The 26,139-nt window shown below is 33.8% G+C and overlaps 1 protein-coding gene across 4 annotated transcripts in view; it reads right to left on the reverse strand.

The window, feature by feature from the left end:
- Positions 1-25,866, reverse strand: part of LOC126831109 (glutamate receptor ionotropic, kainate 3) — a 50,763-nt gene extending 24,897 nt beyond the window's left edge. For 2 of the 4 annotated variants that reach the window (XM_050561735.2, XM_050561740.2), the window contains exon 1: positions 20,967-21,162. The gene's annotated coding sequence lies outside the window, so the exon portion shown is untranslated. Of the gene's footprint in view, positions 1-20,966; positions 21,163-25,576; positions 25,714-25,823 lie in introns of those variants that run through there. The other 2 variants (XM_050561736.2, XM_050561738.2) reach the window with 2 other exon arrangements.
- Positions 25,867-26,139: the final 273 nt, after the last annotated feature.

Here is a 26,139-nt window from a genome sequence, read left to right on the forward strand (position 1 = left end):
TTTAAGCGTAGGATTCAAAAGAAGATTTTGTTGGACATAGCTCGCGTTAAATGGAAGCTTAAAAACTAGATGATTCGAATATGCCATGGGAGACTCTGATTGTATTGATACGGTGCTTGTTTTCCAGGCACATCAAAGTATACACGGGTGGATATCGAGTTTTCGTCCCATCCGAATGATTATACAAACTTCCTTTGTAAATCCTACATATGCCACCAGGACAAATGTAGACCTGTCTTGAAAAACACCGAAGGACCCGCCCTTACTCAATTATAATCTATCTAATGATTTCTATTTCACAAAGTTAAAAGTGGCAACCAATTGGATAAATGTTTACATCTCGTGACCTTTGACCAAATCAGCAGTTGGCGATAATTTTTAGACCTAACCCAGAGACAGATTGATACTGAAAGTTGTATTATAAGTAACCGTGAATTTAGGTTTGATGTTCAGTTCAACAGTTTAAAATGTACCAAAGTATCAGCTACAAGATTAAAATGTGAAACAAAACCCCCAAAATATCATCTGTTAAAACTAACATAAATACACTGTTTTCATTTCTGACAGCCTTTGAGGGAAACACGATCGTTCTTTGGTTTTAATGACGTATGCAAATCTAGAATACTAATGCTCTTATAAAAAGACGTTATTGTATATTATATCTTCTATAACATGCATTAACGTATTGTCTTTTAAATAACTATTATTAATATGACCTGTCTTTGTGACTTTTAAGCTTAAAATAAAGAACTTTAAAAGGATTTCCTATCAAATCATATGTATCAGCACACTTCTGTCTTAATGTTTAGGAAAACTGACCTAAATCAATTGAATAAACTTGTCTATAATAAGCCTTGTCTATAATGACACTGTCAAATCCATTACTAATGTTTCTCAATTGCATGTTAAACAAAGTTAAAAGTCAGAAACCGATTAGTTGGAATTATTGTGATATGATCCTGATTTATAACTGGGTTAGTGGTTTAAAGTAGTAATATTTTTATACATGTATACAGACAAAACTACCCTCAGTTTTTGTATGCTCCGTTATGGTCATCTACAAACTTATTGAATCTTACAAACCACCACATTTCTCAAATACAATGTTTGAAAACTATAATCCTCACATTACTTTGCTGCAAAGATAACAGAAATTGACGTTATAGAGAGAGAGAGAGAGAGAGAGAGCTTAACAAGGGCGTTATTCGAGAATATTGCAAGCAACGAATCTTAAACTGTCAGATTTTCTAACTAATATGCATATTTAAAATTTAGTATGACTATTGGGGCGTGTACTTAAAAAGACATTGCCGCTTTAATATTTATATTTGCACTTTAATATTTATATAGAAGTGTGTAGTCTAAATCAAGTACCATTTCTTCTATAGGCGGCATATTGTTTATCTGTAGTGAAGTGGATAATAGACTTTATTGCTATTGATAAATTCTTCTTTCCGTTTTTATTTCTGTTAAATCGTAAATTTTCATAGGTTTTTTTTATATCGAGATTTGGCCAATATTATGCCATGGTATAGTAGTATATGTCTCTGTGTAGTCAAATGTTTTGTCTGTTATCATTGACTTTACCCCCTGATATATAGAACATGGAGAATTGCTACTGTTAAAGAATTGTTGCAGATATATATAGTTCGTTTCTTTTTTTTACGTTTCCGGTAAATCCATATATCTAACAAGAGATGACACGATCAGGTTAAAATAATGTTAGACTGACTATTTCACAGCGGTAATGCGACAGCCTTCTATAACCAACAGGGGTTTGAGATGGGTTGGGTGGCCGATTAGTTAACCGGAGCGCCTTGGATCACCAGGCCTGTCATCGAGTCAAGAGGTGTATGGTTTCGATTCCCCGCTTGTACATGACACGGAGTAGGGCTTCTTCGGGACCTCCCATTTCCTCCCACTACTAAAGACCAATACGCGCTGGTGAATTATTGAAATGAAAGTGAACCATGCGTTAGTACCGAAATGACTTAGGTTGTTAAACCCGATTTCTCTCTTTAAACAACAATGCAATATGACAGACCTTTAAGGTTACGTCCACCAAAGTTGTACGTGTGACGTAACATCAGACGGCGTTAATACCTTGTTTACATCGGACGTGCAGTACAAACCAGCCCGGGCAGAATCCTTTACTCATTTTACATCTCTGTGTACTATTTTATAAACCCATTCACAATAAACAGGATGATTTAAAAAAAAACTGCTAAAGAATTTAGTTCGCAGACGAAGAAAAGTAAATATTTAGTGCTAATCAACTCGCCCCGATGTCATCCCTCTCAAAAATAATGGCGGCCACAAGTTTGTCAGAATACACTGAGCAAGCAACCTTTTATAAAATTGTATGAAAATGTCGATAATGTATTAAAATTTAGTGTCTGTGTGTATGTACCCATACTCGTAAAATTGACAACAATTATGATAAATGTCATTAAATAGTTAACCTTTCCATCTAGGTTGAACCGCACGTGTCAATTTTTTGAATGAAAGAAGAGATGGGATTTTGGATAGTCTCATTACTCTTAATTAATTAATTAATTAATTATAATTAAGGGATGTAATTATCTGAATTGGGGTTTAAAGGAGAAATCCAACATAATTATATTTCATTGATGACAAGTGGAAGGCTAAAAGAACCCTTTATTTTAATCCAAAACAACTCTCTGGGATACGTTTCGTAAGAAATACCAACGTCCGGTAGAATTAGATACACATTCTTTGACTAACAATCAGCCTGTGCTTGGGCAAACTTGCCAAAAATTCAGACGCATGCACTGTAACAATTTCCAGCTATACTTTCTGTCATATTTTAGTTGTTTTCAAGCGATAATATAATTTTCAAGTTCTTCTTCTTTAATAGTAATGTGTTTTAGTAATCTTCGCAAAATAATAGACAATGTTGAAGTTAGGTATCATAGGAATCGTAGTTAATTTCGTTACACGGAATTCAAAGTTGGAATATGAATAAACCATTTTATTTTCGACGAAACTTTCAAATAGTTCAGAGTATTCAGTTGCGTGTTTCGAGTGATTAAAGATATAATCATTTGAAAATAATATCATACCTAATTCGATGAGGGTTATACTTGTAGATAATATGCAATAATGCACAAACGATGGCTGGCGACCAGGAGGAACAATGAGACAGCAATGGCCATTATTGTTATTTCATATGAACATTAAACCACCCTCATCCAACATAATGTATATTTGATAATAAACATTGTTTGGTTTTAGAATTTAGAATAAAAAAAACCCCAACAGAATGCCGGTATTAAATAATCGATCCTATGATTAGGTGAACCTCTAAACTGTACATTGCGCCATCATCTGCAGAATTAATAAGCATTATACCACCAATTAATAAGCATAATACCACCCACCGTTACCATTTTCATAACATTTATAAACTAGTAAACATAATAAATACAGTATAATAGACCCTGCTGACGTTCCACAATGTGTGAGAATACCTTGACCCGAACACGACACCTAGAACAACTATATAAACTAACTATAAGCCTGATGAACTAGATGAACCATTAATAAATACAGTATGTTATACTGATATCTGACACTATTAACCTCTATTACTGATAAAACTAAAGACACCATTAACAAAAATTAATATAAGTTAACTATTCCACGGCAATTAGCTTAACAATGGATTCTCATTAATAGTTGAATGGTATTGTTGCATATTTTCTTGGGATTGGAACCAAAAGTCCATTGACCGGATACAAAGTCCCATTGTCATATGCTGATTATATGCATTATCATCTTTAAATTATAACATCAAATTAATTGAAAAGTAATAATCTAATGGCTATTGAAAGCAGAGTTAATGTGTACATAAACTACATTTAAAACAAAAATATCTTATTATTTCAGAACCCGAAGGTTGTGTTGGCATAGTATGGGATGCACTTTCCGAGAATCGTTAATTACCGGTACAAGGTTGCAATCGACATTCGTCGATATATTCCGACAAAAGTTTAAATTTATTTACAGATCTTGCGCAGTGATGAGGGCCAACACACTGGAGCTGTTTATGAGAAATAATTATACGAAGATAATAGTTTTTACCTGACTACAGAGAAGTACAGAAGTACAAAAACTCTGAGTTAGTATTGAAAAAGTCTTAAATGATAAGTGGTATCAGGTGTTCTAGAAAGCATATAAGCATATTCAATAAAGGAAACGAAGATATGAATTTTATGGGGATAGGTCTGCTAAAATATAATGCTTCGCTCTAGTGAAGATCAAAGACAATTTCACCTTTATTCCACAATATCATACTTTAAACTAGGTGATGATTGTTAGTTGTTATCAGTTTAACCGTTAATTTGTTCTATATAGTAACCTAGTTATTATGATCGACCAGTATAAAATACTATAAAGATTCCAGTGATGACAAACAGCAAATGGTTGATTTCTTCTTCGGCATACCGTGACCGAGAAACCTTCTGTTAATATGTTCAATTACTAAATACATATCAAGGAAGAGAACCTCTTAGTTTATGTGGCAATCTATTGACTATAACCCCCATAGGACCAAGTTCGTCATTTTGCTATATCCGAAGAGAGCTATTCAAAACTACAAAAGATTTTTTGTTTGATTTAGGTAAAATAATGTCTTTAATAATATTGATCTTTAACGTTATTTGTGATGAGTCAGGCTTTATATAATTAAATTTTCATTTCGATTTGCTTACTAACTTATTTCTAAAACGATTATATCTCATTCATTACATGTTGGTGTTTCCGTACCTGTCTACTTACAAAACTATGTAGCCTGGGTCATTGTTGCAGTATACGTATATTATCACCGCTTCGACTTTACACGTAAAATAAACCCTGGTACTTGCAAATCGACGAAAGGTACGCGGAAGCAACAGTGTCTAGAAAATGTTTTCCCACAGCAGACTGCATGACATATGCCCATCCCATCTTCCTATACCCACTTGGTACAGTCAAGTAAAATGATAAACCCCATTTCATTTTATTTCCGATACAATAACCTAAATAAATTAACTCGTTCAGATTTTTAAAAAATCACCTCTCAGTGTATCTTCATGGTGATTTTATTGAAACTTGTACACCTGTTAAGGTGATTAAGGGTAGTGTTTCGATGAATGTTAAAAATAAACTGGAATAGGCAAGTACAAAGACTGTATAAAGGGTATCGTTGTTCCACCCGAGTAACTCACTTTTAACAAACACATCATTAGCTTCTTATCTGTAGAATCTGTGCTAGTTCAAAGGAAGGCGACGCAGTAATCAGAGGAATGAATAAAGAAACGTGTTTGATAGGTTACAGGTAAAATAGACAACACCTGTTAATAAATGTAATTTATAAAAAAGAATGGAATGAATGTTATCGTCGAAATGATGCGTACCTTATAAGTTATTTTTTATGAATGCAATACCAGGGAGAACAATGATAACGCAACCATAACAAGAAAACATACGGGGATGTAATAAAAACGCGCTACTGATTTGACTGGAGGTGCTGATGAGATAAAATGCAGTGAAAAGGTAACTTTTGGCCTGATTGTGGACATTTATCTATACAAGAAAATCAACCACAACCGACAGTGGTCAAAATAACTTTACACTTAAACGTAGGCTCAACGGGTACAATCAAACAGACACCCATGTCATAATCCCTTCAATACAAGGGCTGCGTGTTGGAACTTTCTTCGCTCTCGATGTAACACTGCTTCGATTGGCTCTGGTACTTACGAACTAGCACAATGGGGCATTCACCTCTCGTCTTCCACGAAGGTGTACTGATACTGGCTGTTTAAACGACACATTTTATACACAAGCGTTAACGCTGTGTTACATTCAGAATTGCAAGATTTACAACCGAGATTTACAACCAGCAAACTCTGTTTATGATAGTTTGTTTTTCATTAATAACTCTTTTTTTCTGTTTTGACCTGGTTTAATGTAAATACAGTACGGTTGGTGATTAAAATAAATTTCGTTTAGTAGAATTTTTCATACGCTTGTATGTTTCGTTTTTTCCGCCTATAAACAAATAGACTGAAGCCAAAATATAAGTACCTTTAAAAGAAATAGGTCCCCTTTATCGTCATACAATTTGTTGATTCCTAACTGCCACACTGAAACATGGGGTAGTATAATACACAACTTCGGCCAGTATAATGAACGAAACAGCAAAATGCCAATCATGCCGGTACAATACATAAACAAAATATGAAATAGTTATTTACATAATGTAGGTTTCATTATTTTCATGTTGGAATATAAAACTTAAACAATATTGAGTTACAAAACACAGCGGGTATCCTATCACTAATTTGGAAGACGTTAATCATCCTCAACATATACAAACAATAAATACAGTAAATGATAATTTGAGTGTTTATTTGTATATATTGCAGTATACATGTTTTCAATGATGTAAACTTTCTATATCATAAAATAAACAGTTTTTGCTTTGAGCTAAGACACACTGTAATAGCAGTGGGCTGAATCCCTGTTATGCGCTAGTTTATGTTTAAGATCTTTCATATCTGTACGAAAAGGATGTATGTGTACTTGTGACGTCATGCCATACAGCCGGGTTCGCTGTGTACGTAGGCGTGTAAAGGAAATATTGCATCTGCCAAGAATTGGATTCAAAACTTTGCGCGGACTCAAAAGTTTCAATTTAAGTTGAATACTTTTTAAGTTTCCAATTACGGATTATATATTTAGAAAAATCAGTGTGTGAAAAAATATACAATTAGATAATATGTTCGATCATATGAATAGAAATAAAAGCATATTTATTAGGAAAAGTGTATTTTTGTCACCAGGACAGGTTCATCAGTATCGGTTAAAAATTCAATTCATTTTCCCTCTGATTTACCATGTTCCTCTTCTATTCCAAGAATATTGTCTAGTTGGTGGAATTTCAGGTGTTTCAAATATAATTGGCGTATTTAATGAATAAGCTGCTCTGCAGTATTATGTTATCTGCTAGGATTCGATGTGATCTTACGTTTGATTGTATTCCCTTTCTTATAGTTTCTAGTATCTTACATAAATCTTATTTAAAATGAACTACCCTACCAGCCTAATGATCAGTGGAGTTGATTATTTGACATTACTGATAAAAAATTAAATTTAGCTTTAAATAAAGCTTACATAACCTTCCCGTTACCATCCATCTTACATCCTGTGAAGCTCAAGTAAGATTTGCACGTTATGATATTAGAGACGAACAGATTGAACAGGTTCAAAATCGACACTTACATAACACCGTTTCTTTACACAATATCACATAGCAGTAAAAAAAATAACATGTTCTTACTCCAGTAGATAAAGGAAAAATAACGTTGATGTTAAATTTAACATAAGTTTTACATAATTAGCCTTTAATCTGCCAACACATTTATCATTCGTGTCTTAAATACACCAAATCACCCACTACGTCCTGCTGATAGAATACCTACCCATCCCTTAGAACAATAAAACATGAGTGAATAGAACTAATAATCTGATATTAATTTAGTAGACTGTTTTCTTTCTATTCTCAAAAAAAAGCATTTTATTGATTAACGTATATTCTATTCAACAGTTGTTCTTTGAGTCCTGAAAGATGTGACTAATGCTATTTATTGTTGGCACTGGTAAAGAGTTACCCCTCTTTTTGATGGAATACTATGTCTGAATTGAAATTACACGATTACGTAATATATACCCAGCATTTCTTTTGATATAACTGTTTCTTTTACGCTATTTAGCGTAAAGTCATATACATTCTAAAATAATATTAAAAAGGGGAGATAAGTTTTCTGTGTGCATAGAGATAAAGGAGGCAGACCACCATTAATTTCCCCATTGACTTCAATGTTAATTCTGGCCTCCTTGGCCCATCTCCAACTTTTCCTCAAATTTTCGTTGGCTTGAATGTTTTTCACTACAGACAGAGATACAGGAGGCAGACCACCAGTAATTTCCCCTTTGACTTCAATGTTAATTCTGGCATCTTTGCCCACCTCCAACTTTTCCCCAAATTTTCGTTGGGTTGAATGCTTTTCACTACAGACAGAGGAACAAATGGTCATGTCTTTGCACTAAAATTTGTATGAGGTTGACCACCAAAATTTTGAGATACACAAACTTGAAGAAGCATACTAAAAACATGCAACTAGTTGCCGTACATATCACCGTAGCCAACCTGATAACCCCGTTATCCTTCCGCCTCAAAATCATGAATATTTAATAAAACCTGGCAGAAAATGTTAATTCAACCCCTCTTCATCCATTCTAGACCAAACAATCAACAAAAATGGGCATTCAAAAGGGTAGAAAAGAGACGGAGAGATAATTGCTATAAATAGACGAACTACAATTTAATGGTGGTCTGCCTCCATATATTTGTGGAGTTGAAATAAAATGCATATTACAAAAATACAATAATTACAACGATTTATTCATGGCAATAGATACTATGATTTATTAAACTCTGCCTTTTGTACAGCATGTGTTACTATTTACAAGTACGTGAGGTAAGATAGTGACTAATATACATAATAGCAGTCACCATCACGTAACACTAAGTACTAATCTAAAACCCATGTTCCGATAATTAAATGTCAAATGTATCAAAGACGTCACCAATTCTATTACTTGAACACTGTAAGCACTATACACACAGAGATATTGTCATTAATTACTGAAAACATGAAATACCCATTGACAGTATTCAGTTATATTGGTTTTATATTTTAGATATAGGATGATATTATGATTGTAGGATATGTATTTATAGATGATTGGTTACTATTTAACACAACCATTTTATTAAATCGATCATATACTTCTGTATTTCCAATACGTGGACTCACCATGGCATTACAAATATATTGGAATGTTCAAATATCTATGTGACATCCCGTTTATATGAACTAAATTAGCCGAATTTTTCCGCTGGAACAGTAAATCAGTTTCCCATGTAAAATTGATTTCACACCCTACAATCCCTTAGACGGAAAATGAGTTATACATCACTAACATATGTGATTTCCCAACACACCGTAAATAAAAGTGGATTGTACATTGTAAACCAAACGCCAAAATATAACGATTTGACGTACTAAAAATAACGGGTGACGTACTAAATTAACGCCGCTGATCGCATTTTTCGGAAAATATATAAATTTTCCACGGCTTAATCCACTCTAACATTTACTCAAATTAATTATTTAACAAAATCAAAGTTGATAATCTCCCAACATGGATTCGATTGGATTTAAAACTTGAAGTGTATCATACGGCATGATGAAGAAAAACACCCAGATTAAACTTCAAATCATGAAAATCCAAAGATTATTGGCTGAAATCAATCCGAGTTTGACACGGGAAATTGGTATTTCCCACCGGAAGTCAACAGAAACAGCTTCCATTCGCTTTAAGTGTATCATAGATGGGGTCGGCATGATGAAAAAAACCCAGAAAGAACTTCAGATCATGAAAATCCAAAGATTATTGGCTGAAATCAATCCGAGTTTGGCACCGGAAATTGGTATTCCCCACCGGAAGTCAATGAAAACTACTTCCAATCTCTTTAAGTGTATCTAAGATGGGATCGGCATGATGAAAAAACACGATAATGGACATCAGATCATGAAAATCCAACCATTATTGGCGGAGATAGCCATGTTCTCGTTCAGAGGGATCCCGATTTCAAAACTGCCCCTCCCAGAGGGGTCACGGGGTCTGAAAATTTGAACCCCAACACTTTTGGATAGCTTGGCCCCTAATCAACCCAAAAACAACAAAAAATCAATTTTAACATACAAATCCTACGGGAGCTGTTTTGATGACATGTCATACCCCACTATTATAGACGAAACTGATTTAAAGTAGCTAAGTCTCTAACTCAATATCATCCAAAATCTTCGACATTGAAAACACGAATTATTTGTCAATTTAAATCAACATTGATGTTGTGATCTTACGGGAAAAAGATGGGCTTCTGATATCCAATAATTAAGACAAAATAAACATTTTACCGTTGGTACACGAATCGTGTACCATGATGCATTTCAGCGCCATTTTTAACAAGGGACTCGTAGAAAGAGGCTAGGTATATTCCACAATACATTTCAAACGGTGACGTCATACTCTTATCTGGAGAGCATGCGCAATAAATACTATCGGTATAGAGTGGAATAACCAGACGCTAGAGATTGACATTGGATTGAGACTTCTGGCGTATTTCGCCGAATATAACTGATTAGAAATTGCAGTAAAACAGAAACGATTGAATGTAAATCAGTTTATATACATTCACATTACATTAGTATACGTTGCGACCCATTTGTGTCAATTTCTAGATCCAAAATATTAGCGATTTAGCTCCTTTAAACCACAACGACCGAAACATTTTTCAAAACTTGTTGCTGAAACAACAACTGCTTGGTTATAACGATCAAAAAATAACAAAACAATCCATCAATTATTTGCTACTAATAGGAATCAAGTGTTATATTTTTATATAAATTGTGACATGTTTGATCGTGTTGACTTTGATGTACTTAGACCGTTTTGGTATAATTCTGGTTTGTCCATATTCAGTATTTATCGTCAGCAGAGGGTCGATTGTTATGGAATTTTTGTAAATCTTGAATTTGTAAATATTGAACGGAATTTATGGAATTTCATTCTTGAATGTATCGCTGAACTTCAGAAGTATATTTCTTAAAATTAACCATAAGATATATCATGTGTAACTCCTTTAAATGCCATGCTACTAACGTTCCACTCGTATGCCAGGCTTTCCTTTTTTCCAAAGTTTACTTGGTTTATCGTTAATTTCTGATACACACTGAAATCCGTAACTGCATTCCGAATGACGTATAGCCATACACCTATTATGATAAAGCACGCATGTTCATAGAATTAACATCTACGTATTTTACATATTAATACATCGTAAAAGTCACAGAAGGATTATAATTGTTTTCCCAACAGATATGAAATATCAAAGGCTTTAAAAATAAATGCGATTTTTCGTATTACGATATTCAGGGGAAAATGAAGAGAAAAAGAAAACAGTAAATGCAAGCCCTTCCCTGAAAACACGTTTTCTTTTGATTTTGTTTACAAGATAGAATTAGAGTTAAAACATGAAACGGTAAATTGGTACAATTTGTAGTTTTTGTTATGGCAATGTTAATAAAGTTTGAATATAATAGTCACTTTTAAATTTCCCTGCTAATACGAGGAAAGGTCGTGTATTGCCTAACGCGGATTTCGCTCATTCTTGTACGGGGTGGGTTAATACTGTTCAAGACCAAACCCATTCCAATTTCAGACAACTAGCAACCCATATATTTGAAGATCTTCATCTGGGGCCTGCGCTACCCCCTATCTATTGCGTTTGAGAGAAGCATACGAGCCTATGAGTTGTGTATGAAATTTAATAAAACTATTTTCATACGCACAAAATACGCTTGAAACTACAGAAATGTTCGTATATACCTTATTAGCATATGAGTACCGTATCGCCTTTGTATGGCCACTATCTCATTGTATGTCTAGCGCATACTTATCATATTAAACCTGAGAGTAGCACCTACACCGGCTGATCCACCCGTTGATATACATGTTGATTTACCTGGTCCACCTGCTGACGTACTTGATACATCTGCTACGCCGGATGTTCCTCCCCATGAATGCTTCCCTGAATCATTGGTTTCATCATCTGTGACGATTGCTGTCACCACACATGCAGCGCGAGCTTCACAACCGGTTCCAGTGGCTCTCTGTGCCAGGTGTTTTGTTTGGCTAGCAGCTCATCGAACATCTAGGGGTGGGGGGTATACGGGTAAGTTCTTGAAGTATCTTTGTTTCTTGCTTGGGACCTCCACCAGAAGCTGGACATATAGGCCAACTGCTATCACCTTCCTATCCCTGGTTTCACCCAGACTTCACGTAATTTTCCTTTTCTCCCCATTCATCTTATTTTGTTTTTTTGTATGCAAAGAACTGCTACGTCATATTGGAGTTGAAAAAGAGTTACCTACATCCACGAAGGACAGAAGATCTGGAAATCGGAGCCTATATATACACTTTCTCAAGACATTGACATTACACTGCCAATTAAACACTAGTTAATTACGTTACTAAACCGTCAGACATTCGCCAAGATGTACTATACACCTTTAAATTATCGTATGTAAGCGTATGTCCAGCGTACTTGATCTATAAGTAACGTACCTCTATCTTAACTCTCGCGTATTCAGTGTATAATACCTAGCCTATGAATTGCTTACGATACGCAATGAACAGTGTTGAAACAGTGTACGTACATAGTTACAGATCCAGCATGCCTCCACAAATTCCAGAGAGTAAAAAGGGGAAGATGCAGCCGGCTAAGAAGCAGCCAACAAAGCCAAAACTACATAACAATTCAAGGCTGCATTACTCCCACTCCTCAGATCAACAACTCCTGTAAGCACAGTCCGGAGGCGGACTCCTGGTTCACCTAGATCTCCAACACCTCTTTTATCCCATGACTCCGATACCACAGTTTCTCCAACCAGAGGGACAGAGAGGGATGTCTGACTTCCTCCGTCACCCCCAAATGTGATTGAAAAAAGCTACCTATACTGTAGGGTCATGCACATTAGATAGACGTCTGGTTAAATATATGGAAGATAAAGCAACAATTACGAAACTACGTGGGTCACTGTTTGGATTTTCAGTAATTATAGACGAATATTTTCTTGGTCAATGCGTTCTTATTTGAAAGATGCACTCTAAAATTATGAGTTGATATATGCACTTTTTTTTCTTTTTAATAATGCAGGAAACGGATGTACAACAATCTGACTCCAACTGCAAACTATATCAGTTAAATATGGTTAAATAAACAGACACGCCTTCAAAATTTATTTTAGTTTCAGTTTTAAAGCAATGCACAACATTAAATCTAGAAAAGGTATAATATTTTTGTTTTATTTCTATAAGAATACTGACGCCTTCATTTCATTAGACAGTGTCTTTTAATAGGCTGTGACCCAAGGTAAATGTAGCCTGTTTCATCATTTCCTAATTGATTTGAAGAAAATAAACACAATTCGACATCAATAAGTAGTTAACCATAGAGTTTATTTACTTTATGAACCATATGTCTACCCTAGAATATCATTTTTAATACAAAGGCAATCGAGTACAGAATCACACCTTTGTAATCAATAAAGCAAAGAATATGCTTCCGCGCTGAACATTAAAAATAAATTTAGAGTACGTTCTCTGCCAGGCTGATAATGGTATGGGGGCAAAGCGACCTGTTTCATATTTGCAATCAAAATACATGATTTATCCGGCGGGCCCTGTTGCAATGAATACATACATTCTATCTTGAACAACTTCTATTTTCACAAAACAGCCAGTAAAAACAGGATGCATAAAAATAAATAAAAAGTAAAAGAGTCCTATATAATGCAAAGTAAACGTAAAGGAGAATAATTTATGTATATTTTAGTGTATAAACCTAGTTAATTCTGCGTGGTAGACCCTTAGGGTCTTTATCTTAGTCGCCTATAGATTTTGGAAATTCTGCGATATGTTTTCTAAGAAATAACAATATCCGGTTGACCTGTAGAGTGGGGGACGACTTTCTTAACGGGCAATTTCTCTGTGCCTGAATGAACTTACAATTTAGACAGGATGAGCAGTGAAAACTTTCATTTATACTTTTGTGTTATGTTTTTGTTGTTTTCCAGCCAGTAATAGAATTGACTGTTTATGTTGCGTTTTCAATTCGTCTCTGCGGAGATAACAAACTTTATGGAACAGTCGTGTTAATTATATGCAATATGTTAAGCGTTTTATTTGTATACTTAAACAAACTATTTTCACGAAAACCAAGATTAAATGCGTTTAAGAAAAAATTCGACGGAACCGTCAGTGCATTGAAACCAGTATTTCTCGGTGGGGAAATCAAGATAAACGAATTGTTTGAAGTACATGCCATGTTGTTTATAAACATTTTTAAGCCGCCTGTCATGATAGAACACATTTAATAAAATGTTTCCAGAACAGCCAAACTGTTAAATTAAGAACCGTTTGATGAAAACATTAATGTAATAATATAGGTAAAACGGAAATCTAACGTTAATAGCAAAATAATCTAAAAATATCACCATCTTTGTTACGATCTTGATAGCTTAACTATTCAAGATTCTTATCAAAACCTTCTACCACTTTTCCTACTTTTTGTTTTTTAAATCTATTTTTTATCTGTTTAGTACCAATCTTGATATAAGATGGAATTCAATATTTTTTTTCAACTTTTTTTTCTCTTGATACCTTTAGTTCTTGTGACCTTAATACTAAGTGTCTATATAATGTTAAGGCAAGATAATCTCTGGAAACTTTTAAGAGTTATTTTTAGAGTAAATTGAGGGATTAAACTAAACTATCAACTAAGGATTAAAAGCAACGACCAACTTATTTTTCAGAAAACCCCTCAAGATGATCTCTGTCCGAAATATCGACCATATTGCTCTGTGTTCAGATTTGTCGGAGCGCTGCCAGTGTGAAATATTTACCGTTAAGCATGGTATCAACTAAATAAGAAACCTCATCTCTCGACCCTGCATGTCTCGAGATAAGAGATAGCACTATAATAGTTCCTTCTGAAAGATGACGATGTGAATCACGTTGGAATTCAATAAGGAAAACTGTCAATATTTTCGTCATAATAACCCTTGGGTATTGTTATTTATTACATATCGGCCACACTCAACTACATGTAAGTAGAGAACTTTTATGGGTCGCGCATGAGTAATGCATATTAATGCTGGTAAAAAAAACACTGTTTGATTAACTTTACTTACAATATTTGCAGTTAAACGAAAGTTGTGTCACTACATTGGGCCGGGTATTTTTTATTATTCCTAATAATTTAAAATTAAGTTATTTTTCAAATGTTACATGCATTAACAAATATATTAACTAAAGGCACCCAATCGTAGTTTAAAAAAAATCAAACATATCGGTATATCTCAACGTTTTTAGCTACGTTCTGGGCGTTTAGTGCCAACGGATACGATTTACGTCCAAGTCGTTATTATCATGAACTGCACATGGACGAGGCTCACCAGGTTATTTGGGTGCTACATCTGATTGGGCTGGGATGAAGGCGCAATCGTCGGTATATCCCTGCGAAACAAAATCGTGATGGCGTAGCGAAAATTGACCAAAGCACATCTGCATTTTTCATTTTTAGTCATTATACATTTTTATTATCTTCAGTTTATATTCAAATTATATATATATATATATATATATATATACAGCGCCTTTCAGTAAATGATGTAAAGTTACATACAGCGCCTTTCAGTAAATGATGTAAAGTTACATGACATCTGTGTATAATTAACAGGAATGTTCTTATATAGACTGATGGAATGAGGCAGGTGAAGATGTAACATATTTCAGAATATAAAAGTACCACATAAATTTTATTTAGCTTACAGTCTAGCAAGTTCATACTACATACATCGTGATGTTCAGCGTACCTGACAAACTAATTACTGGAGAAATAAACACAAGGAATTTAAAAATCGCACCTTTTAAAACCAAGTGGAAACTATGATTTATTATCTACAAGGCATTATGAAGCAAAATTAACGGAGTGTTATTTCAGCCTCTGGACCCATGATTGAGTTCATCTGTATAAAACCCGAATATATGTTTAAGTGCACGTACCAAGATCCTTGACATTTGGAATTTGACGAAGAGTAGGCGAAACGTCGCTGCCAAGGCAAAATTCATGAAGTGTTATTTCACCCATTGGACACATGATTGGGTTCATTTGTATTAAACCCATGTAAGCGTTGCAGGACAGGACACTTGAATTTGGAATTCGATGAAAGTAGGCAGAAGGAGCTGCCGGGACCAAATTCACACCCGTAGTACTGTACGTGTGACCATGGAAATGACAGATGTATATTGTTAACGAGACGTAAACCCTATTCCGCTCCACGTTGTATAAACACCACACATTTAACTCGATTTTACTGAACGTTAGTCTAATAATTAGGTCGTCTAGTGGCTGCAAATCATTGCATTACAGACCAGTAAATCATGCGATGAATGGTTAAAACATGTTAGATTGTCGGACAGCAAAGGAACACGTTGATAAATCGTAATATCTGCCTCGAAATAATTTAAATTAGTTTAAAAGCCGTATTATTCAACATATTTTAAAATATACTTTTAACCGTAAAATGTTATTGTCATCGTGGATCTAAATGTTTGTATTCAAATAATTGATTATTGTTGTACCGTGAAAGTGTAAAATATTAATTAACCAGTTGAGGATCAGGCAATTCTGTGATGAAAACACAATAGTAATTGATTTTCACTTTGGCATTGTCAGTGAAATAAACACGAGGTGGTTAACACGTGTTTATCAATTTGTGAGAAATATAATCTATGTTTTTTAATTTTTTTCTTCTACATACATTATTGAATTTTCCCACGCGTTGAAGGAATATTTCGAGAGAGGTGGTGGGGGTGGGGAGGGGTCAATTGTATATTTACTGTCATAGAACACTTTTGTATTCAAAATACTCACCTGATTTCTGACACCATGTCTTCGACCTTGACATGCATTTACTGAATATTACAATACTTTTATTTTTGTATTCGGGTAGCGAGCTACAGCATTTTTAAGTTTCAAGTAGATATTTTGGTTTTACAGTTAACATGATAGAGTTTTGTGTTGAGGCTTTTATTGCTAGTTATTTAAGCTTGATATATGATTGTGTGACAATAGATCCATATTACATCACATGTAAATCAAACGATATCTTAAGGGTTTCTTTGGGCTTGACAAACATTAAGATCCAAAATAGTCAGGTAGAAGAAATTATACGTAAATTCGAACCTGAAACCGGAAAATATAACCTACCACCAATTAATTCACGATTCAATTCATGATTCTTTTCATGTTTCTTTCAGGGTAATAATCAACAATCATGGGTAACAACGCTGGAAAGTCAAATTGATCTTTACTTAAAAGGAACAGAATCTTCAGTATGGGGTCAGTATGGTATTATACGTATATCAACATACCATATTTGCTAAAATGCCCAAAACAGGGACCATTTTACCACAATATTAACCTTTTGTTGAAATTGTGAGAAAATGTCTCAAGAAAAGAGTACTGTATCTACGTTTATCAACAATCTGGAGCATTCAATCTGGAACTGCTTTGGCAAAATGTTCGCCAGGAAACCGCGGTAAAAAACAGATAATCGTGTCCACTAGGGAATAAGAATTCCTTAGTACACGGCCCTCCTCAGATTTTAGAATACGAATATACTAATAATCGGTCAACGTTTTCTAAAAAAAAAATAAAAATTGAAACCAAACAGGCGTAATGGTTAAATGATTATTAGTGGAATTAATTTGATTTCATACTAAACATCACAGAGGATGACCACTTGTCATTGTATTAAGTTATATCCTTTTGTTTGGTAAGACAATAGTCCCTTTTCATAGGTATCGACCATAATATCCACTTTAATATATATTTTTTACTCATGCATAAGGCGATACGGGTGTATTTTGAATTATTAATAAAGCGAAACATAACATTGATATCAAATAAAGCAAGAATATCAAGATGATTTTCTTTGTTTTTATATACGCCAAAATCTAAATTATTGTCACGCCATTCAGCATGATACAATTTGTTTAAACATGGATCGTATATACGGCCCATGGTTTAAATTAGCTAAGTCTTTAATTCCGTATCATCAACAGTCTTCGACATTGAAAACACGAATTATTTGTCTATTTAAATCAACATTGATGTGTTGTCCTCTTACCGAGAAAGGGTGGGCTTCTGATATCTTATATTTAAGACAAAATAAACATTTTTACCATAAGTACACGACAAAATAAACATTTTACCATAAGTACACGAATCGTGTACTAGAATGCGGTTCAGCGTCATTTGTAGCAAGGGACTCGAAGAACGATTCATTGGCTAATCTCTCGCATCATCCAGAACGCGGGTGATATAACAACTCTTCCAGATCTTAGTGTAGTAAAGACAAGTAAAACGAAATTTTGAACTATAAAAAACGAAACGAAATATTATCTATGTTTTAATCAGATTGTCCTTTTACATATTTCCAAAGCCGTGACATAGATGGTTGTGAACATGAAGCTCAATTAGCCATTAGCTAGTAACTGCTATATATGGGGCGTTGTTACTATCTAAATATACTATAACAACATTGTATTCTTTTTTTTCACTTGACATAGGTACCCTGGGTAATAATTTATTTATACTGATGATAAAGATAGCTAAAGTTATGTGCCCGCCACTGCTCTCTGACATTTGGCCCTTGTAAAGAAATAACGAGGGTTGGGAATTATGAAAAGTGCATTTCAAACTATGACCTTATAAAATGTGGAATTACCTTTGCCACTATAGTGGCCTACATCAGCCATGAGTACTTTCCGTCCAAAAAAGAATAAGTCTGATTTGTTTAGCGCATGTCATGCGTCACTACTGAACGCTATCTTCTAAGATAATTTAGATTTAGCACATCGCCGCGTCCTGTCTTCTGAGGAGTTGTATACCTGCCCTCCACATTTTATAGACCATACTTCGTGCAAGACACGTTTTGTAACTAAATGAAATTGAAAAATAATTTAGATTTGGATTTTAATAAAGACACCAGTAATCTGCCATTGTAATAAATATATTTATCTTTGTATTTCTAATACAGATTTGTTTGGGGTTTTTTTAACAGATATCAATTTATTTATTTTTTTATTTACAGAGGCTGATAATTCAGACTGGAAGCTAACTCCCACCCACCCGACCCACATGGAAATTTATCCGCCCATACAAAAGGAATCACTTGTTATCCTTTGTATTACTAGTTTACGACATCAGAGACGATATTTGCTTGGTCTCCCATGAATTCTTCATTGATTTTGTACATTTATATTCTATTTGTACGAAAATAAAATAGAGATATTATTAATTTATCAGAAGAGTTTGCACAATAACAGCAGCAAGCTTTTTTAGCTATAAAATCTAATGCATATAATTAATTTATTAATTACACAAAAAGGGAACATTATACAATAAAAAGTCTTTGAATAACAAATTAATCAGTTTTAATGCCACTCTGAATATTTGTGATGCAGTCTGATGTTATACGGTATGATTGCTCAGATAATAGAATCAAGACAAATAACGAAAGACATGACAATACTGTTTTGTGGCTAGTAAACAAGTAGACTAGAAAACAATTTATCATGCATGACGATCGAGTATCTCAAATAAACTTGCGTCAACGAAATATCGCCATTATGTTTTATTCACATATACATTGACCAGATACAAACTATTTCTTTATGGTCATATAAGACAATAACCAAATCATAAAAAGCGAAACAAACAACAGGAACTAGAAAGAGTCCGATGTTTAATTTTATTTGGAGAATATGAGTTCAGTTCAAATTCAGTATTGCTAGCCACATATCAGAGAAATTTGGCACAAAAATAAATTACTTTTTAAAGTAAATTTCCAATGAAGATGCCATGTTAAAATTGTAGTATTAGGGATACGAAGGTATGCGATTCAACAAGACATTTTAATTGTAGACATTGGTAGAGGGCGGAGGGCTTAGAATAAATAGGGCGTATAGTTGTTCGGACGGGAGAAAAAAGCCCTAGGTAAACCCGTGTACCCATAGGCGTTCACATAAAAGAACACTTCTAATTCCAATACTCCAGATACCGAGACAAGCGTGAATGCAAAAGTACAACATAACTTGCTATTTTTCCAAATACACAAGATTTAGTATCGTTGAGAGTCAATAAATACTTTTAAAGATAACAATATCGACACGTCTCAATATATTAACATTGCAGCTAGAACATCGGTTTTTATAGAACAGCACATTAGTTACCAGGTATATAAATCATAATAATATTGTATCAAAGAAGGTGCACGTTTGATAAAGTTTAAAAATCAGTTTGCATCTATGGGGTGGTTCGTCAGTAGTGACTGTTTTAATTTACATACGAAAGATTCAAAATCAGCCCATTTCAGGGATTATGATGTCCAGATCTTTACCGTACACGTGTATATATGTAATCATTCAAATTCAACTGACATACGTGTAGTTATTTTCCAGTGTCGGATTTACCACTTCCTCATGGTGCAGCTAAACTAGGGTTCACAAAAGGGTCACACAATAAATGGCAGAAAATATTATATATATATACATGTATATATTTATATAAAATAATAATAATGAGTATAATTTATCAGCGTTTATAGTATTATTATAGATAAAAATTATCTTGTGAGGGGCTCCATATTATTCTCAGCGCTAACCTCTGCTTTTTTAAAGTTCGCGGATGTCATGCACTGTTAAAATGTAACACAGATTAACAGTGTTTATACATGTTTATATGTATATTTAATAAGCACAATGTGTAGATAGTATACAAAATCAATTGAACAAATAGCAAAAATAAACCCATGAAACAAACCTGAATAATGAAATTAGTTAAACACCTTTAGTGACGTAACACAATGCGCATGGTTTTGATCACATCTCATACAACAGTCGCTAATAGATCTGATTGTCGATAGTGGAAATACTAACGATATATATGTTTTATAAAGATATATTTATGATATGATTTAATGAATGACATCAAGACACGCATAACGACTTGTCGGTGGATAACGTCTGATTCAGAATAGTCTCCAATCAAAGACACGGAATATGAGATGCATTTAATACAAATGGGTTAAAGTTAACCATCATCTGGATATTGTCAAATAAAATCAATATATAATTGTCGATTCAACAGATGTCTAGTATCTAAATAGTATCTACAAACTAAGAAAACCAAACAAACTTACCTAAACAATAAACCGAACCTTGCTATCACTAAACAACTTCATTAATGTACTCTAAAAGAGAATTAACTGTACGATCGCTTTCATAATACACACTCGCCATGCATTTAACTTGTTTCTTGTGAATCATTTAATAAGCATGGCCTACCACGTTTTAAAAACAATCTCTTAATATTAAGAGAAGTAACAGGCTATTCTACGTATATCTAGTCATTAGGCGAGATATGCTAACACGAAAGGGTGAACTCCACTGTGCATGCTAAACTATCGATTCGCGTTAAACCTTTTACGCTTGGCGCCGCAAATCAACGACAGACTGCGATATAGCCACGCCATAATAAAGTACGGGAATTAAAACAGGAAAATGCCATACCTTCTTTATTGTAAAAGGGTGACATTAGAGGAACTTTTTTCACTGTTCAGTAAAATAGATAAAGCTTGCTGGAGGCAAGAGCCATTGCTCCTTTTCTCAGAGGAATTTTCAGTAGGTATGGATATAGAAATGTTTTTATTTTGGCATGATTAAATTATTAGACGACGATAGTGTTTGATTGTTAGAAGTATTGTCATTGTACACATTGTACAAAACATCCCCACTCCCACCCAATCACACACAAATAAAAGTATACAACAACAAGAGGGAATGACTGGCAAGCAGCTAACATAGGTCGTGTACACGGGACCTAGGTTTTTGACAAATTAAGTTAACTCAAAGCATCTACTTCTTAAAGATGATGATGTACACAAAAAAAAATCAAATAAAACGAAACGAGATTGAACACATATAATCAGAAATATCGAAAAAGATATAAAAATGAAATTAAAAATTGTTACGGTTTAATTAATTTTTGTATTTACAAAAAAGCCCCCAAGTAAATAAAAAAAATCGACGACAATAAATACATGTATGCACAAAACAAAACAACACTTAGGCTTGAAATATTGTATGCGTCTTAATCCTACTTGAAATAATGTATAACGACACCTTATATGTACTGCCTTATATGTATCAATAAAATTCCTCTACGCCATGGAAATTGTTAACGATAAATGTACATCTATTATACACCGACACATTAAAAAACATGCTTTCTAATTGAAATAAACTAAAACATATGCTTTAATTCCATGGTATATAAGCCGTTTAAATGAGTTCCTTTATGCGTGGATTTTGGTCAAGAGAAATTAGCCCATTAACTTTATTTTTAGGTTGCATTTCGAGATAATGAATGTTTTTCGGGCAATGGTTTATCTGACTTCCTGTATTTCATTGAGTCATTTTCCACCTCTTTACAGGTAATCCTTAATAGTTTATGTCAGCTTTTAAATTGTATTTTATAAAGAATCATTGAAATTAAGTAATAAACTATACACATACTTATGGAAAAACAGCTACTTAATTAGTAGTCCCCTCCTTACATTTTGTAAACCAGTGCTGGCCTCAAACACAATGTACTTGCACTACATGGTTTATGTAAACCACGGGTAAGGGAGTATGGCATTTGGTGTACTAACCAGGAGGTCCATTGCTCTAATCCAGTATCGGCCGAGAAAGTTCCGTGGGATGACCTCTGTCCTGGCAATATGTCCCTCACAGTACACTGTATTACATATGCAGGTCATTATTAGCCCCGTTTATCCAGGACAGTAAACGCGTTAAACCCCATTTAATTTAGATTGCACTATGCACCCCTACGGGTTTAACAAATAAAACCCCCAAACATTTCGTTGGATCCTTTTCAGCCAACGTTAATTCCATGGGGTCCAGGTGGGCTTTGGAAATGTTTGAAAAATACATGGTCTCAAACGTCAAACTAGACTGTGCGGGAACCTATGGCCCATACCTATATATCAATTCATACCGATGACTGATGCAACTGAAAAATAATAAGGCCAAGATGTAAGAATGATCTAGGGGAAAAAGTTTAATTTCTCCGTCAAGAGTAGAATCTCTATCGTATATCCAGAAACAATAAATTTAGTTGAATCAAGAAAAATTCGAAATATTGGAGTGAGGGAGAGATAGGTCACCCACTTGACGCGCCGCGCCGTATGGCGATAAAATAACGAATCATTACACAGATTCAAATTTTCAAAAAAATGTGTACTTGGTACAATGATGGTCCCTCTTCAGCGATATCTGGTGCGCCTTTTTGCACAAATTAAAACTTTCTGAGAGCACGTCTTTTTATTTCTCAGAGCATGGTTTTAGCTCATTAGACCACGTTGATTGGGCTCTGAATCATCATTAAAAAAACAAACACCTGTATCATTCGACCGCCCTTGCTCACATGCAGGCCAATAGCGGTAACATATCTTACTCAGAAAGTCTTGGTATCTTCCTAAAATTATTTGATATTTAAGTTGTTAAGCCTCTAAAATATAATATTGGATTTGTTTGATCTGATTATGAATGTGGAAGATTAGGCTGAATTAGGTTTATTTACTAAATGTTTGGCATTGTGTTGAAACTGGAACACCATATAAGTTTTATTACAACACAGGTTATATCTATATAGGTAAGGCTAACACTCCACAAACCAAATCAAATTATAATATAAAAAAAAATCGATAAAACAAAACATGTAGGTATTTAAATACAACCGTAGACAGGAATAAATAAAAAGAAACCCAAAATAAGGTTAATCATCATATGGATTCCATAGTACAAACACAATTTCAACAAATACAAATTCAACCAATACAATTACAACTTCAGCCAATACAAGCCCCGTTAATTAGTCACAATTTTATTTAAATTTTATCAACTGCAATTACTCGATTATTATTTCTTATATAAGAATATTTTAGCAGTGGAAAAGGTTTTTGAAAATGGAATGCCTCTAAGTTATTTAAATAATATAGATGTGTGTCGATAAATCAAATGCTTTGAAATAAGGCAACGGCGGGATATCGAAATTAAAAGAGAAAGCAGCCGATGTGTAATAACATTTCATCATGCTATTGTAATCATTTACTAATGGAAACAGAAACTAGTATAATTCGAACAGAAAAACTATTAAAAAACATGAAAATAGTTAACATAAATCTACAATATATTTGTTTTAAAGTGCTTCAGTGAACATAGACGAAATATAGGTACAATCTAACTTAAGCCGATAGTAAAATTTAGTCTACGTTGTGATCTATAACCTCCCTACTTTCTTCTTTATTACTAGCAATTAGCAAAGCGTATTAGTTATAGCTACATCAAAGACTTTGGTAGATAACAAGAATCGTTACAGTTCTACTAATACTCCTTGTCTTACACCATGCTGATTTGGCACAGCTTCCATAAAAACTACTTTTTTCAACTGAACCGTGACTTATTTCTCTCCAATTCGCCCTCTTTAATCGTTAATAAAGTTAAGGGTAAACACACATTTTATGGCATTGGTCTAATTTTGTTTTCACATGGATACATATATGCCAGTTGATTGTTCTTTATGGTCGACGGTGTTATATTATATTTATAAATATAACTTGATCCTACTAAAACAAATGCTGAGGGGATGGCTTAAATATTCCTAAAAACGAACCGAAAATTTACACATATTATCATGTTTACTGTATATCTAACATTAACTATAATTTTGTTTTTTTATATTTTAAAATCATATAACATTTTAAGATTTGATATTCTTCTAAACTCATCGAACATCAGGGATACAAAACCAATCAATAAATGAACTGAAATGAAATATGGTTTAACGCCCTACTGTTCTGCTCGGAAACAACCAATAAAGTGAGCGTGATGCCATACCCGCCTCTTTCCGCGCTAATAAAACAAACACATTGAAATCATGTATAGTTCCATGCTTTCAGACTTTAATTATAAGGAAGACATCCAATAAATAATAGGGTATGAGTATGCCAGAGACAGAAAACAGCAATTCGCGTTCATATTAATGATGGTATTAAACAAACACTATGTTATAAATGATAAAATAAATTAAAAAATGTGAAACATTAGACTCATCTTATTTTCGAAAATCGAAGCACTGGCCTGCTTTGAGACATGAATTCTTCATGAGCTTACCTTAAACTCCCAGAAAACTACTAAAGCATCCCTGAACGCCATTTGAAGGACGTATTTGTTTTAAAATTCAATGATAAATAATCTATTTGAGTATATTTTAGTGTGGATTAAGCTGTCCGAAAAATGCAAATGACACACGGAGACTTCTCTTTATATATCAGCGATCGATTGGCATATTTACGCATTAACCTTTGAAGACCCGCAAATTTTAATACATCTTTACGTAACTATTCCAAATATAATCTTCTTTGTGGGTCTGATTATTTTGAATGTTACACACAGTTACAATACAGTTAAATATTCCGCATAATCTTTATCTTAGTAGATAAAACCCTCTAAAACTACATATCAATAATAAAAAAGCAAAATATGGGACTACATGTATGTATTATCCGATTGGTCTGTTCAAGTCGAACCCACTGTGCTAGTGTACCTTTATCCACTGTATAATGTGTATAAACGAGTTTTGTGTATTCGGCTACATACTACTAGAATGTTATGTGATATTGCTTTATGTAAATTGATGATGGTACTGAAAGGTTATCACGAACTAATGACTAAGATATTCACCCACCTTGATTATATTACCTTTACAACACTCCTCCTGTATTACTTTTATCTGTGACCTTACAAGAGATGTATGAAGCTAATGCCACATAATTCACCATTGCTTATATTAAAGGGAATTATTTAATGATAATGGCCAACTGTAAAATACAACCTTAATAAATAAATACAAAAAGATTTTTAAGCGCTACTATTATCAACAATTTAGGACTCACACCTTGACATAAAATGAAACAAGCATATATCATACTTACATGTGCTATAGATGTGTGGCAAATATCAACACAAAGCTTTCACAGCAATAATTATGAAGTTAATGAAATAATAACTTAATTTAGCTCTGTTATTCTGTTCACATTCATTTGTTCTTTCTAATATCATCAACATGCAACGATTCCTGCGGATTAATATTTGCATTATTCATATAGCTATTATTACAAAAGCATTAGTTTCATAATAACTGCATTCCATGGACGTGAAATCTGATTTCATAAACCAAATAACATGCAGTTTATTATTGACATGGTTCTATTGATGTCGTTAATTCATTAACCTAGGCAAATTGTTAAT

Source organism: Patella vulgata, chromosome 8, assembly GCF_932274485.2.
Source record: "Patella vulgata chromosome 8, xgPatVulg1.2, whole genome shotgun sequence".
NCBI classification, from domain to species: domain Eukaryota; kingdom Metazoa; phylum Mollusca; class Gastropoda; family Patellidae; genus Patella; species Patella vulgata.